Here is a 16,150-nt window from a genome sequence, read left to right as displayed (position 1 = left end):
ATATAAGTAAAACCAAATTAAGAGTCATTCTACAAAGTACCTGACCAGTATTAAGGGCACAAAAAACAGAGGAATTGTCACAGATTGGAGGAGACGAAGGAGACATAACTGTTATATGGAATCCTGGATTAGATCCTGGAACAGAAAAAGGATGTTGGTAGAAAGACTGGTGAGGTCCAAATAGGATCTGTATTGGGGTTTAGTAAGGGTATTGGCAGCAATGCCAACTTCTCCATTTTGATCATTGTACTATAGTTACATAGGATCTCTCCTCTATCTTTGCAACGTCTCTGTAAGTATTAAATTATTTCAAAATAAAAGACTAAAAGGAGACAGAGGGAAAAGACTGAAAATACCAAATGAAGGTAAGGAGATGAAATCAGAAAACTGCCAGTAGGAGTATAAATTCTCACAACCACTTTGAGGAACTGTTTGCTATTCATTAATTAGAGTGAGAACCTACATATCCTATGATTTAGCAGTTACACTCCTACGCATATACCATAAAAATTCGTATATATACGTATCAAAAAACAAGTACAAGAATGTTCATAACGGCATTATTCATAATTGCCAAAGAATGTAAATAATCCAAATGTCCATCAACAGAATGGAAAAAAATAATGTGGTATCTTTGTATATTGGAAATAAAATAGCTACACACAGCAATGTAGTTTTGAGCAAAAGAAATCAAACACAAAAGATTACATGCTGAACCAGATCTTTTCAGTGCCTAAGATTTTTAGTTAGGCATGTTTAAAGCGGCATTGATTTTCCACAGTCATCAGAAATATTATTAATGAATAATATTAGAGTTGTTTTGTCTGACTTCCTAGTGGAATATGGCAGGTACAAGAGGGATCAGTGAGGGAGAGGAGTGAGGCCTATTATAATCATTGGTCAGTCAAGCATATAGCTCAGTAACAATGTTTAACTATTTTTATTAGAAGGGCTTTGAATATAATAAGTAGAATTGGCGTCAATTAAAAAAAAAATGGACATAATACACTACCAAACGTAAAATACATAGCTAGTGGGAAGCAGCCGCATAGCACAGGGAGATCAGCTCAGTGCTTTGTGACCACCTAGAGGGGTGGGATAGGGAGGGTGGGAGGGAGGGAGACGCAAGAGGGAGGAGATATGGGAACATATGTATATGTATAACTGATTCACTTTGTTATAAAGCAGAAACTAACATACCATTGTAAAGCAATTATACTCCAATGAAGATGTAAAAAAAAAAAAAAGATCTTCGTTTAAGACCTTAAAAAAAAAAAGATTACATGCTGTTTGATTCCATTTATACAAAGTTTAAAAACTGGCAAAACTTATCTGTGGGGTTAGAAATTAGAATGATGGCTCCCTTTGGGGAGAAGGGAGAGGTAGTCATTTGTAAGGGTCACAACGGGACCTTTTGGGGTGCTGGTAGTATTCAATTTCTTGCTATTGGTGGTGATTACACAAGTTTTAATCATATTTATTATAACTCATTGAATTTTACCCTTGTGACTTATGCACTTTTCTGTACATATGTCATACTCTAAGAAAAAGTTTGAAAATTAAAAAGTGTATATATATATATATATATATATATTGGCCACGCTGCACAGCTTGCGGGATATCAGTTCCCTGACCAGGGAGTGAACCCGGGCCATGGCAGTGAAAGCCCGGAATCCTAACCACTAGGCCACCAGGGAACTCCCCAAAATAAGTATATTTTAAAAAATCACATAACTGAGATCCATTTTAGGTGCTTTGATTTGTATTGGATCGATGTGCAAGGCTGGAAACAGGAAAGTCATTATGGAGATTGTTGTGTTAGAGCCTTAGAGTACTGTGTGTAGAGATGGATAAGATGAAACATATTAATGAAATACCAAGGAGATAAAGTTGGCAAGACTTAGCATTTGACTGAAGGTAGTTAAAGATTGGAACTTTATGCAATAGGCCAGAAATTATGAAAGTGATATTTTTGAAAACTTAATCTGTGTACCACTCATAGCATATGCTATCATTTTTTTTTTTTTTTGCTATCTTCTATTATAATCAATCTATTTATAGCCAGGTCTTTGCTAGTAAATCACAAGCCTCTTGATGGAAGGGACTGGATTTTATACTTCCTTTTATCTCCAGGGTTTAACTCTCTGCTCCACTACAGTAGGTTTATTATCATTTAAATTATCATAATTAGAAGACCAAAAAACAATATATGATGTGTAACTGGATTGGAATGGACAAGAAAACATCTTAGGAAATACATGAAGGAAATTATATTAAAACATCTATTGTTAATTTTTAAAACTCTTATCAAATCGTATATAGAAGGCTACTTTAGTAACCTAATGAAGAATTATCTATCTCAAAGCAATAGCCAGCCTCATACTCAGTGGTAAAGCATGAAAGACACTCATAGTAAAGAAGGTAGTAAGAGACGGGGACAACTACTGATCATCATGAATATTTATCATTGTTTTGTCAGTGTAATAAAATTTTAAAAGTAGGTATAAATATTAGAAAGGAGACCACAGTGTCATTATTTGTAGGTTGGTATGATCGTCCATCTCTGGAAAACTCAAGAGAATTAAGCAAAAAGATATCAGAATAAAACATTTCTGGACTTCCCTGGTGGTGCAGTGGTTAAGAATCCACCTGCCAATGCAGGGGACATGGGTTCGAGCCCTGGTCCGGGAAGATCCCTCATGCCGCAGAGCAGCTAAGCCCGTGCACCACAACTACTGAGCCTGAGCCCTAGAGCTGGCGAGAGCCACAACTACTGAAGCCTGCGCACCTAGAGCCTGTTCTCTGTGGAGCCCACTCTCCACAACTAGAGAAAGCCCGCGTGCAGCAACAAAGACCCAACACAGCCAAAAATAAATAGATACATTTATTTTTAAAAAAATTTCTGTAGGTTAACCTTCTTTCCTCCTATTTACACTTTAAGTCATTTTTTAAGTCTAGTATCAGTCCCACTTTCTCCATGAAGCCAGTGCCAAGGAAAGAAAGGGGATGGTAGGGGGAACTAAAAAGAACCAACCTCATTAATGTTGCCACCACTGAGTTTATCCACTTACTATCATTGATTTATTCAACAAATATTTATCACATCTTCCTCCCTTCCATTTCCTCCCATGTGAGGTAATCACTGTCAAGAGCTTGATGTTTATACTTCTCCACCTACTATCATCGATTTATTCAACAAATATTTATCACCTCTTCCTCCCTTCCATTTCCTTCCATGTGAGGTAATCACTGTCAAGAGCTTGATGTTTATTCTTCTCCACCTTTCTCTATGCTCATTCAAGCATATTCCCATAGTCAGGTTGTGTGACACAGTTACAATGGCCTGTCAGGGCTGCTAGCTGCATCTATTATCTGTTCTCTCCTTCTTTCATAATAATAGAATTTTTATCTGTGCACATGGCTACCAGTGAAAGACTATATTTGTCAGCCTTCCTTTCAGCTGGATGTGACCATGCAACCAAGTTCTGCCACTGGAATTGAAATATGTGTTAATATGTACAATTTATTAATCTGAACATCTGGTGATGTCTTAAAAGGAAAGAACATGCCTTCCCCTTTACTTTTTCTCTTTCCTAATGACTGGAATGTGAACACAATGGGAAGAGTTGGAGCAGCCATGCTGGACCTTGAGATGGAAGCTTTATGTTGAAAACGACAGAAAAATAAGATCAAAAGAACACAAATCCCCTGGTCCCCAACACCATTGAGACACCTATTTACGTAAACTTTTATATGAGGGAGAAACATTTATCTTGTTTAAACCACTGTATGTGGACTGTTACATGCTAACTGATACAAATAATACAAAATAATACAAATAATATAAATCTTGAATAAGACAAGTTCCTTTTTTTCAATTTAATTTTTATTTTATATTGGAGTATAGTTGATTTACCATGTTGTGTTAGTTTCAGGTGTACACCAAAGTGATTCAGTTATACATATACATATATCCATTTTTTTCAGATTCTTTTCCCATATAAGTTATTACAGAATATTGAGTAGAGTTCACTGTGCTATACAGTAGGTCCTTGCTGATTATCTATTTTGTGTATAGTAGTGTGTATATGTTAATCCCAAACTCCTAATGTATCCCTCCCCCTAACGTTTCCCCTTTGGTAACCATTGTTTGTTTTCGAAGCCTGTGAGGCTGTTTCTGTTTTGTAAATAAATTCATTTGTATCATCTTTTTAGATTCCACATATAAGCAATATCATATGATATTTGTCTTTCTCTGTCTGACTTACTTCACTTAGTATGATAGTCTCTAGGTCCATCCATACTGCTGCAAATGGCACTTTTTCATTGTTTTTTATGGCTGAGAAATATTCCATTGTATAAATGTACCACACCTTCTTTATCCATTCCTCTGTCGATGGACATCTAAGTTGCTTCCATGTCTTGGCTATTGTAAATAGTGCTGCAATGAACACTGGGGTGCATATATCTTTTTGAATTATGGCTTTCTCCAGATATATGCCCAGGAGTGGGATTGCTGGACCATATGGTAGTTCTGTTTTTAGTTTTTTAAGGAACCTCCATACTGTTCTCCATAGTGGCTGTATGTTCCTTTCTTTAAGGAGCTCACAGTCCAGCACGGAAGACAAATCATTATAACAGTATTTGATATGTGCCGTGATAGAGAAGGCACCAGGTACGTGAGGCCATTGAGGGGTAGCAAGCCTAGTCTGTGGAGGACATATGTTTTATGTGGGATCTGAAGGAGGGGTAGAGTGTTATCCATTCACTCCTGCTTGAAAAAACACGTCGTAGGCTTCAGTGACAACACCCTCCTGAGTTTCCTCCTACATCTATGGCTGATCCTTCTTGGTTCCTCTTCCTATGCCAGCTGGTAAATGTTGGCCTTTCTCAGCGTTCTCTCAGTATATTCTGTCTTGTGGTGACCCCTTCATTCCCATGATTGTAAATAGCACCTCAGTGTTGATGACTGCCAAGTCCAGCCCTCTCTTCTGAGTTTTGGACTCATAGACTTAATTGACTACTTCACAGCTCCACCGGCAAGTCTCACAGGCACCTCCAACTTATTATGCCAGAATGTGAACTCTTCCTTTCTCCCCTCCAACCTGCTCCTCCCACGGTCTTCTCCCTCTCACTGAAGTTTGTCACAATCCACCCAGTTGCTCAAGCCAGAAACTTGTGAGTCATTCTTACACTTGCTTTCCCTTGCCTCCCACACACAATACATCACCGAGTGTGCTGATGCACTTCCAAAAACGCTGTCTCAAATCCATCCACTTCTTCTATCCCCACTGCTCACCACTCTAGTCCCAGCCACTGCTAGTCTCTCTCCTCAACACTGGTTACTTTCCAACTGAGCCTCACTTCCACTTCTGCCCTCTCCATACCATTCTCCACACAGCAGCCACAGTGACCTTTTAAAGGCACAGGTCAGATCTCCTAAACATTCTTCAATGGATCTCACTGAATGTAAGTTAAAATTCAAAGTGCTTCACAGGGTACCCAGGCTGCTGCCTGACCTGGCTTTTGCCTATTTCTCCCACCTCATCTCTTGACATTTCCCCTTAGGCCACTACTCACTCTGCTCCAGCCACCAGAGCTTAGCTCTTTGCTGCCTCAAGGCAGCTCCTTCTGTGGGGAAAGGTCTTTCCAGAACTCTTTTCCTGGTCATCTCCTACTTATGCCTCAGGTCCAGTTTACTGTGACTTCCTCAAAGGGGCCTTCCCTGTCTTCCAATGTAAAGTACATTCTTCATTTTTCTCTTGCCTAACACTTTGTCTTCTTTCCTGTGGAAGAGTGCTAGTTGACTCCCGGAATCCATTCTCCCTTTCTTTTGTAGCAATGGAATTTAGCTGGGTCTTTGGCCACTTGGCTAAAGACTACGCTTCCCTCCTTTGCACTCAGATGTGGGCACGGGACTGTTTCAGCCAAGGCGATATGTATGGACACGATGTGTGCAAATGTGAGGGCTTCCATTTAAGGGACAGGGCTTATACTCTCCCTGGCCCATGTGCTGGAAACGGTGAGAACTGAACCAGTCACCCTGGACCAGACATGGAATCCATGTGTTGTGCAGATGGTGAGGTCGCACCATCAGCCTTGGACTGCCTACCTGTGGACTGTTATATGAGAAAAAAAATTCTAATTCTATTTGACTGAAGGTACTTTTGAATCTCTTTGTTACGGTAAAGGGGGCCTTGGTTTTTTGTTTTTTGTTTTGTTTTGGCGGTACCACACAGCTTGCGGGATCTCTAGTTCCCCGACCAGGGTTCCTGGGCCCTGGCAGTGAAAGTGCCAAGTCCTAACCAATGGATCACCAGGGAATTCCTTTGGATGGGTTTTAAGTAGAGAATTAAGGTCTGCTGGTAGCACATCCAGGAGGCACAACACAATGTGAAAGGTGCCCCAGGATGTTGTGCAGCCCTGTGGGACTGCAAAGAAATCACACTGTCAGATGTTCTTAAGGGTTACTTTGGTTGCAATAGGGAAAATTGATTGGATGAGAAAACGCATTGAGGCAGAGAGGCCAGAGAAGTGATTGTCATAAGGCAGAGGAGAGAGAACCTCTTGGATTAGCAGCACAGAATACAGAGAAGAGGTCAAATTCCAGGAATATTGGGAAAGGAGGACTCCGCAGGGCTTGGTGATTACTGGGTGTGGTAGGCAAAATCGTTGCCCTCTAGAGATGTCCATGTCCTAATCCCAGGAACCTGTGACTATATTACCTTACATGGCAAAATGACTTTGCAGATATGATTAAGTTAGGGCTCTTGAGAGGAGGAGATTATCCTGGACCATCAAGGTGAGCCCAGTGTAATCACAAGGGATCTTAGAAGAGGGAGGCAGAAGGGTCAGAGTCAGAAAAGGCAATGTGGTTGCTGAAGCAGAGGTTAGAGTGAGGTACTATGAAGATGGAGAAAGGGGCCATGAGCCAAGCAGCCTCTAGAAGCTGGAAAAGTCCAAAACGTGGATTCTCCTCTAAAGCCTACAGATGGAATGCAGCCCTGCAGACACATTGATTGTAGCCTGGTAAAACTCATTTCGGACTTCCGACTTACAGACACGTAAGATAGTAAATTTGTCATGTTTTAATTCACTACATTTGTGGTAACATTATAGCAGCATAGAAAACTAATAAGCTGGGTGTGGGCGTAAGGGTGGAGGGAGCGGTGAGTATAGGACCTTGTACAACTAGGAGGATGACGTTTGGGAACCCAGAAGTAAAAGCCGGGGTTGGGCGGGGCGGAAGATGGGTGCCTGTGAAACAACCTACTGGAATTAGCCATACAGATCTGGCACTCAGGGGAGAAGCTGTCCCAGAGAGAGGGGTTTGGGGACATCCTCAAATATTCCATGATTAAAGCCAAGGGAGGGGGTAAGAGCAATCACAGAAAAAGGGAAGAAAGCCCTAGAACAAAACCAAAATGGAGTATCCAAAGGGGAGTGGCTTGAGAGGAAGAGCAAAACCCAAGTCTGTGGGTCACAGAAGTCTGAGGAAGGGAGAGTTTCAAGGTGGGGGACACTCAGTAGTGTCTAGTGTTGCTGAGAAAAGTAGATGATACCATTTGCCTAAAATAAAATCCCCAATCTGCCATATGTGAATATACATGTTTGTAAGAGTTTGCATGAGCTAGGAAGAGGGATTGGTTAAGAGCCAGGGCCCTGAAGCTAGACTACCTAGGTTCAAACGCAGATTCTATCACTTACAAGTGGTGTGAGCTTGGTAAATTTACTTCACGTTTATATGCACCAATTTCCTCATTTGTAAAATGGGGTGATAGTACCTACATGTACGTGACTGTTGTGAGGCTTAAATTAATAAATACATAAAAAGGGCTTTGAACAGTACCTGGCACAGGTAAGTCCTGTATAAGTGTTAGCTGTTTGTCCTCATTATTACCTACTGTAATATGTTTTCTTTGTTATTTAAGAATAATCAATTCTGCCAAAGGAAATAAGAGAAACAAACATTATAAGAGAAGAAATGAAATTAAATGAAAGCAAGTAGTTTGTGAGACAAAGTAAGTAGTGCATATATGAGCTGAACATAGAGAGGAAGGGTTGGAAGGTCCAAATAGGCAGCAAATATTCTTGATACAGTAAATATTCAGGAGGCATATTAGCATTCAATATTTAGGCAGGCTTCAAATGACCACCCACTGGTGACAGCTACACAGTCTCCATTTGTTCTCTGCCTGAGAAATGCAGATAAAATCCACAGCTGCTCATCGGGCTAATTGGTGAGCTGGAACTGGCCAGCCATCCTTGCTCCTGTGTCTCTCAACAGAGAAAGTGTGTGCTGGCTCTGGCCCCAGGTACCCTCTGACTGCCAGTATCAACCTCAACTCTGGTCCTTGTAATCACACCATCAGCACCAGAAGGCTGACTCAGGAGAGGGAGGCACAGATTCTACACATGTTTCATAAAATATACCACCTGCTTGTACCCTAGCCTAAGTGTGTTAATCTACTCTATCTCCTGACTTCTTACTCTGCATTTTAAATTGATTCAATTAGCCACGTGATTTCAATACCCTATTTTTGTCTTTGAGCCTTTCTGTACAATGACCTCTGGGATAGCTTGCCTCCTGGTATACTTGGAAGCTAACTTCCCACACCACACCCACTAGTTACCTCACAGCGGGTAGGGAGATGTGGGAGGAGTGGCAGTCACTTTTTCTTCATGCATATTTGCATCTTCTCCTTAGTTATACTGAAAAGGGAAGGGGCTACCAGGAAAAAATAATCCTCCCTAATAAGGCCAATTAAAACAACATTTTCTGCTGTGATGACCCTGGAGGCTACCCTGTCCTATTTGAAACCAGCTTTAACCTCTAGGATGATTTGGCTTCACTTTTCAACATGGAGCCATTTCTGAGCAGCTGTAGGTTAAGAACAAACCCCCCGCCCCCTCCTGCCCTCCTTCTGTATACAGAAGAGAACCTGAATCATATTAGACCTGGAGTCTGTTCACTTTTCTTTTTCCTTCTTTTTCAAAAGGTTGCTTCTTTAATATCTGGACAGATAAGAATGTCTCCAGGCCACACCAGACCAAAATCTGTCAATCTCAGAGTCCAACAACCACTTTAATCTCTTTCATATGAAACTTGAGCACTCACTGCTTTTCATTGGTTTGCTTTTATCAGTATTGCAAGTGGATTTATCATGAGGCTAATGGAGCATAAACTTCAGGGTCCCTTTGTAGGTTCCAGGAGGGGCCACAGTGACTTTGTAATTTTGTTTTATTCTTCCTAAAGAGGGACCTCAAATCCTAAAGCTTCAGGGCCTATAAAATTCTCATCGGTATGATTTCGTGGTTAAGAGCTTCAACGCTGGAGATAAAAGACTTCTCACCCTTTTACTATTTAGTCATTTTAGGTTAGTCACATTAAATTTCAGCCTTGGTTTCCTCAGTTGTAAAATGGGGATAATAGTACTTATACTTTTAGGATTACGGTAAAGCTTAAATAGTACTTAAACAGTGTTTCATGTATGAGAAATGTTCATCCATGCTAGCTGCCATTATTATTGTTGTTATTCCCAGAACAAGATGATAAGCTCCCTGAGGACAGGATCTGGCACCCCAAAGGCCCATCACAGGCACCCAAAAAATACTTGCTGAAGGAATGATACCTTTTACAGCCAACCCCACTCTCCCCACCCTCTCTGCGTGTCTAACCAGAAATACAACTACAATTGCGTAACGGATGCGACACACATGGTTACCTCTTCAGCAAGCTGCCAGATACTCCGTAGCACTTTCTCAGTTTGAAAGCGTGCTTTAGTCTCAGCCCTTCCCCGGTGAGTCCTGAAACCCTGGTTGTTTGCCTCCTGTCTCTTGCCAAGCTCCTCTCTCCCGGGTCAATTGAGGACAGTCGGCCACAGCCACCGCAGGCCGAGAGGCGCTGAGGCAACGCATTAATAGTGTTAGCATTCTGCTTGGCACTGAATAAATGCCCTATAAACGATACCTATTATTGTTGCTGCTACTGTTATTATTATTATTATTATTACAATTCCCAACCAGCCGGCCATCTACTCTCCGCCCCCTCCCCCGGGAGCTAGGCCTGCATCTTTTGCCTGGGGTCGGGGTGGGGGGCTCTTAGCCGGGAGCCGGGGTGCGGGGACCTGGGGATAGACCCTCGCGTCTGCTCTCCCCCTTCGCGGCGCGCCTCCCCGGCAGGGCTGGGGCGGCGGGTCCCCCGGGGCCTCCAGGGCTGGCGGGAGGCCGGGAGGAGCAGCCGCCGACGCATCCGCCGCCGCCGCAGGAGGCGGAGCGCCGCACCTGGCGGCGGGTCCTCGGCGCTCAGCCCTAAAACGGGTCCAGCCGGTAGCGAGCGGCGGAGGCCGGGCCGGAGGAGGAGGAGGAGGAGGAGGAGGAGGAGAGAAGGTCGCGCCGACCGGTGCGCTCGGCTCGCCGCTCCTGGTTCCCCCACCGGCCCGCATCCCTCCGCCGCGCCCCGCCCCGCCCCGCCGCAGCCTCCGAGGAACCAGTGACCCGTCCGAGATGGTGAGCGCCGTCGCGACAGCCGCCGCCCCGGCGCCCGGAGCCGCCGCCCCGTGCCCGGGGGAGATGGCTCCCCGCGCCCCGCGCAGCTGAGCTCCCGCCGCCGCCGCCGCCCGCCGCAGGTGAGTGGGAGCCCGGCGCGCGGGGGAAAGGGGCGCGCTCGGCGGGGCGGCGGGGTAGCCCCACCCTGGGCTCCCCTGCAGGGGCCGGGCTCGGCCGGAGGGCGAGGAGCCCCCTGCGGCGCGCACACCTGCAGTCGCGGAAAGGCTTCCGAGGAGGGGCCCGGCGCCAGGGCTTGGGGGGGGTGTCTCCGCTCCCAGTCCCGCTCGCCCGCTACTGCCTCCCTCCCCTTGGATCCCGAGTCGGTTGTCATCTTTTGGGGCGCTGAGGGTAGCTACAGCCTGCACCCCCGGTGCGCCCGGCGCGGGCAGCACTTCCGCAAACGTAACTGCAGTCGGGAAAACAAAGGCGCTGCCCAAGGAAGCCGTCGCCGGGCGCCGGCAGCAGCCAGGGTGCCGGGTGAGGGCTGCGCCCCAGCGTCCAGGCCCTTGTCGGCCAGGCCGCACTCGCGCCCTTGCCATAACCGTCTTCGGGAGGAAGAGGGAGGCGAGAACACCAGGCAGTCCGAGTGCAGGGACGTAGCCCCTTGGGTGGCAAGAGGAGGAAATTGACAGCGTCCGCTTACCCAGGTGAATAAATACGCAAAAAAATACCTCTTTCCTTGCCTGCTATCATCCTGGGAGAAATTCCCCGCCTCCGTGCTGCTTTACTTCAGCCTGGCCTAACATGTCCCTAGAGCCATTTTGAGATAACAGTCGGGGTTTCTAGTCCTTTTGGGTCCTTTGTGTCCCCTACACGGCTCCCTGTAAATTTAAGTAGGATGGTGAAAAATTCCAAATGCGACTTTCCCCTTCATTTATCCCATCTGCACGTGGACAGGCAGGTGGATTCATTACCCTTAAGGCCAGCACACGGTGCGTTTCGCCTCTCCCACATACATTCGCAACCACAGACATTTCCTTTCATCCGAAACTCTTTAATAATTAAACATTTTACAGAGCTACTGGGACAGATAAAATCTTGCCTATTACTAGTAGAAAAGAACCTTGAAGAGTTGAGGTTTTAATCCCAACTGGTGTCTAAATATTTTTATGCTGTTGGGCATGTCACATCTTCCTGAGCCTCAGTTTTCTCACCTGTAAAAGGAGATGGTTGGATAGTACAGTAGTCAAGCTTCCCCCTAATTGTTCTAGGAGTTTAGGATTTTCTGGAAATCTAACCTCTTCAAAGTAAATGAATGTAAAGGGTGGGTGGATGTACAGTTGACCAACGACATGTGATAAAAGCAGATGTGTTTTTGGTAGGCCTCTGGTGTCTGCAGAGCATCTCTTCCCCAAGACGTGGCCGCTAGTCTGCTAAAGGTGTATGCATCATTGATGGCCTTGTTAAGTAAAAGGAGAGGATAGGAAGTCGCCTCACTGGGAAGTTCGGCTTTTGACACTTTAAGCTGATGGTCATCAGCAGACATATTTTCAGTTATTTTGTGGTAGTCAGATGGCTTGTGTTTACCACAAGTTGTAAGTAAAACTTAAGATTGCTTTTAGAAGGAAGCTGGGACATTGCTGCTGAGCCCAGGGCAAGACACCCTGGGGGAGTAGGAGGAGAAAGGATCATATTTCAATAATGCATTAAAGCTACTAAGCATGTTTACAGTAATTTATTTCTAAGGTACTTTCTGTATCTGTATGAATAAGGTAAATGTAAAAACATGAAGGCAAACCAAACACAAAGATAAACGAAACAGCAGGGTTTGCAGGTATTTGGTGATATGAGGTATTGGATCACCAAGTCTAGCATACATAGTTTCTGGATTATTAACAGTAATAAGGCACTTTTTGAGCACTTAGTATGTTCAAGACACCATCTTAAACATTTAATTTCTATATCTCTGTAAGATAAGTCTTGTCGCATTTTATGCATGATGAAAAGGAAGCTCGAATGGTTAAGGAACTTACACAAACCACATAATCAGTAAGAGGTGGAGTTAGGTTTGACCCCGTGTCTCTGGCTCCAAAGCCCAGGAAATTTCCACACGGTGTCCCTCCCTATTCAGGACCCATTAAGTCTCACCACCTACACAGGTGCCTTCCTTTGCTTCTTGCCTTTGAAAATTAATTTCATTTCAACATACATACATTACATATGTTAACATTTATCTAAGATAATCTATATAGTGCATATATATTTATGCATGTATGTTTACCCATTTGTTCTCACTATTTTTAGATTGAAGGCAAGTGTAAAAATGAATATAACCAGATATATTTAGTATTAGGCTGACAGGTTTTTTGTTTGACTTCTTTTGATATTCAGTAAATCTTGATTTAGCAGTCTCATTGTAGGGAAAGGGAGAAATGCAATAGATGTAAATGTATTTGTTAGCTGCTTTGGCACATTGTCTTGGGAAAAAATCATGATACGGTAAGTGAAAAAAGGAAGAGATTTATATACAAACCATCATACAAGCACACATATACCTTGTTGTCTCCAAACTGTTGACAGTGGCTTCCTGAAGGAAGTGGGTTCAGATGGTAAAGAGAAGAGGGTACTTTTACTTTTTACCTTATAAAGTTATGTTTGGGCTTAAAAAGCTTTTTTTTTTTTTTTTTTGCAACAAGCATTTGTTCTTTTATTATAGAAGCTAAAAAGAGAAACAAAAGGAATAGAATTGATTCACTTAATAAAAATCAAAAATAAGAAAATAATTGAATGTGCCTAAACTCTATAATGTTAGAGAAGTGAAATATGAGACTCAGGAGACCAAAGAGGAAGGTGGTATTCTGGGAATTGCATGTGTAGGAGCAAAGGCTGATGAGTCTTGGATGACTAAGTTTTACCTTTTCTAACAGTATCTATAGGGTGTTCTGTAGCACCCCCAATTTCCCTCCCCAATAAGGATGCTTTGGTGCACATACCCCAAGTTACCTGCTGGATAGGGTGATAAGAATTTCTTCCTGCTCTTGCTAGTGGTGGCTGTCTTTGGAAGCATAATTGTTCTTTATTTAGAAGGTAGGAGTAGGAGAAATAAATTTACCTGCTGTGTCATTTCCTGAAATTACGGCATTCTGGATAACTTCAGGTGTAATTATTTTTAGTAACATAATTTCAGGAGCAGGAAGTTGTCAAGTTAATCAGGTCTGATGCATATATAAACATATATATGTATAGATACATATACATATGCATATATGTACATAATCTTGTCTGATGTGTATATATACATACCGATGTATATATACAAATCCCACAATTCTGTTTTATGTAATACTAATAAAAATCATTGCTTAGAATCCTTAAAAATTAATACATTTCCCTGCTCAGACTTAGAAATCCAGAATCAAATACATTCAGACTTTTCAGAATCAAGAAAACACATTCTTCCTTGTGTTTTGTACCCAAAGGAAAAGTGAATAAGGTTGGTTCATTATAAACGTAATAGGCAATAACGAGAAAAACATAATTGTAAAATTATTTTGCAGAAGAGATATTCTGACAATTTTAGGTGTCATCCAACGTTTCATTTAAGGTTCTAATTATGTTTTGGGCTGAGGGAAATCTCAGTCTTTTGATTTAGGAAAATTTGTTGCTTAGTAGGTTCTCTTTAAACCCAGAAATCAAGTGCAAAATCCTACCCTAGTACAAAGCCAGTTTTGGTAAAACCTTTTCCTCAAAGCAAAATGAATGTGTCATTTCCCAGGGCACAGCATTTTGGATTCCTGGGAAATGCAGACGTGCACATCTGCTGTGAATTCTGTGTGGGGCAAAGAAAACACCCTTAATGTCTCCATCAGGAACATTCCATTTGGATATGATTCCTCCACATTTAATTACCCAACATTAGCTGTCTTTGGCCATTTATTCTACTTTACTGGCATTTTGATGGGTGAGAATGCCTGTGTCAGCCTGATTTGTTGTCCTAAATCCTGAATGACATGTTATCCAGTACTTAGCCCTATTGTTGGGTTTCAGTAACTTTGCTTTGTAGCTGGTTTTCCTTCTCTGTATTTATAAGACACTTATTTACTACTTTAAAAAATGGCATTGTTTAAATTAAGTTACTTGGCTGGGTAGCTTTTGGAAACTATCAGAGCCATTTGCTAAGATATTGATTTATTTGGCGCTGAGCCCAATAGAAAACTAAACCAAACCAAAACAAATAAAAAATGTGGAACACCTAAACTTTGAACCTATATATTAATATGTGTCTGCTATAGCTATTGCAACTCTGGTTGCTAGTTTGTGGCTCTAAATAGCACGCAAACACACACACACACACACACACACACACACACACACACACACACACACACACACACACACACACACACACACACACACACACACACACACACACACACACACACACACACACACACACACACACCCCTACCCCAGCACCGACAAAAAATACCCCAAATGTTGTGTATTAAAAGTAGCTTTCATCTGCTTTTGTCCACTGTAATGTGAATATCGCTGAGCCATAGATGTGCTGATGATTGTGTTGAAGAGATGTTAAGGTTTGGAAATGTGAATGACTGGCCTGTATTACCTTGTGACCTGGTGGTCCTGCTGTATTTAGGAATGGGGGAGAATGGGGCAAAGATGGGAAGAAATCTAGGCTCTTACAAAAACCGTATTCCAGAGATATAAAAGAGGATTGAGTAAAGGATGGCTGAGACATCTTTTTTGACATTTGTTCTGGCCTGTGTTTGAGTACGGGAGACAAATTCAGGGAATGATGTGCAAGTAGAAAACAGGGAAGTCCAGCTTTGAATGACTCTGAGGAAATGTTTTGATGTGAGACCAAGAGTGGAACTTGGGGGAGAGGGAGACGGGACGTTATGAGTTAGCAGTGGCCGAGGGAGCTCTGATGTGGATTTGTTGGGGATAAAAGGGGAACTGGAAAGAGGAACTGGTGATGTCTCAACAAACCTGATTTGTGGGTTAGTTTTGCCCGGTGAAAGTGCGCGAGAAGCCTAGGCTAGTAGTAACTCCCCGCGTGGTTCTGTAGAGAGACCTGGGTGCCCCCCACTCCACTTTCCCCGCGTGGCCACTGTGGGGTGAAGAGCGGAAATGGAGCAGCAGAGTCCAGGACTCCCAGGGGAGCTCTGAGCCCCAGAACAGAGGAGGAGTGAGTCCCTGTGAGCCATGTGGCGAATTCTTCTCTTATAACTGCTCTGGGCTTTTTTAGGCCCAAGGTTAAGTTAGAACACACTTGGCCCAACGTAAATAAGGCCTTTCTCAACAGAGCCAAGCCCCAAAGCCCCACACTGAACACTTAAAGCAGAACCATACAGAGCGACGTGGACACTATCTATGACTTTTAAAGAAGTGCACTGATATGATCCACCATAGCCATGCTTCTGTAGCGATTGTGGGGTGCCTTCTTTCTTCTATTTCAAAATGCTTTCTGTAGAATTGTGTTTAACTAATGAACAGGTGGACGCCACACTCACCTTTATGAGGGAGTTTGAATAAAAGAGTATCAAAGGGGTAAAAATGATACACTTTAAAATTTTATTTCCCATTAATGAGGTTCCCTGTGTTTTGAAGGTGTAATATCTCTAAGAGTATCTCAAAGCTC

General features: G+C 43.0%; 1 protein-coding gene across 1 annotated transcript in view; it reads left to right on the top strand.

Moving 5' to 3' along the window:
• The first annotated feature begins 10,343 nt into the window (after positions 1-10,343).
• Positions 10,344-16,150, top strand: part of MFSD6 (major facilitator superfamily domain containing 6) — a 71,522-nt gene continuing 65,715 nt past the window's right edge. The window contains exon 1 of the mRNA XM_082631123.1: positions 10,344-10,628. The gene's annotated coding sequence lies outside the window, so the exon portion shown is untranslated. The remainder of the gene's footprint in view (positions 10,629-16,150) is intronic.

This window comes from Mesoplodon mirus (assembly GCF_964341445.2).
Source record: "Mesoplodon mirus genome assembly, chromosome: 8".
Taxonomy (NCBI): Eukaryota; Metazoa; Chordata; class Mammalia; order Artiodactyla; family Ziphiidae; genus Mesoplodon; species Mesoplodon mirus.
The sequence above is the reverse complement of the archived record's forward strand: the minus strand, read 5'-3'. Positions and strand labels throughout refer to the sequence as shown.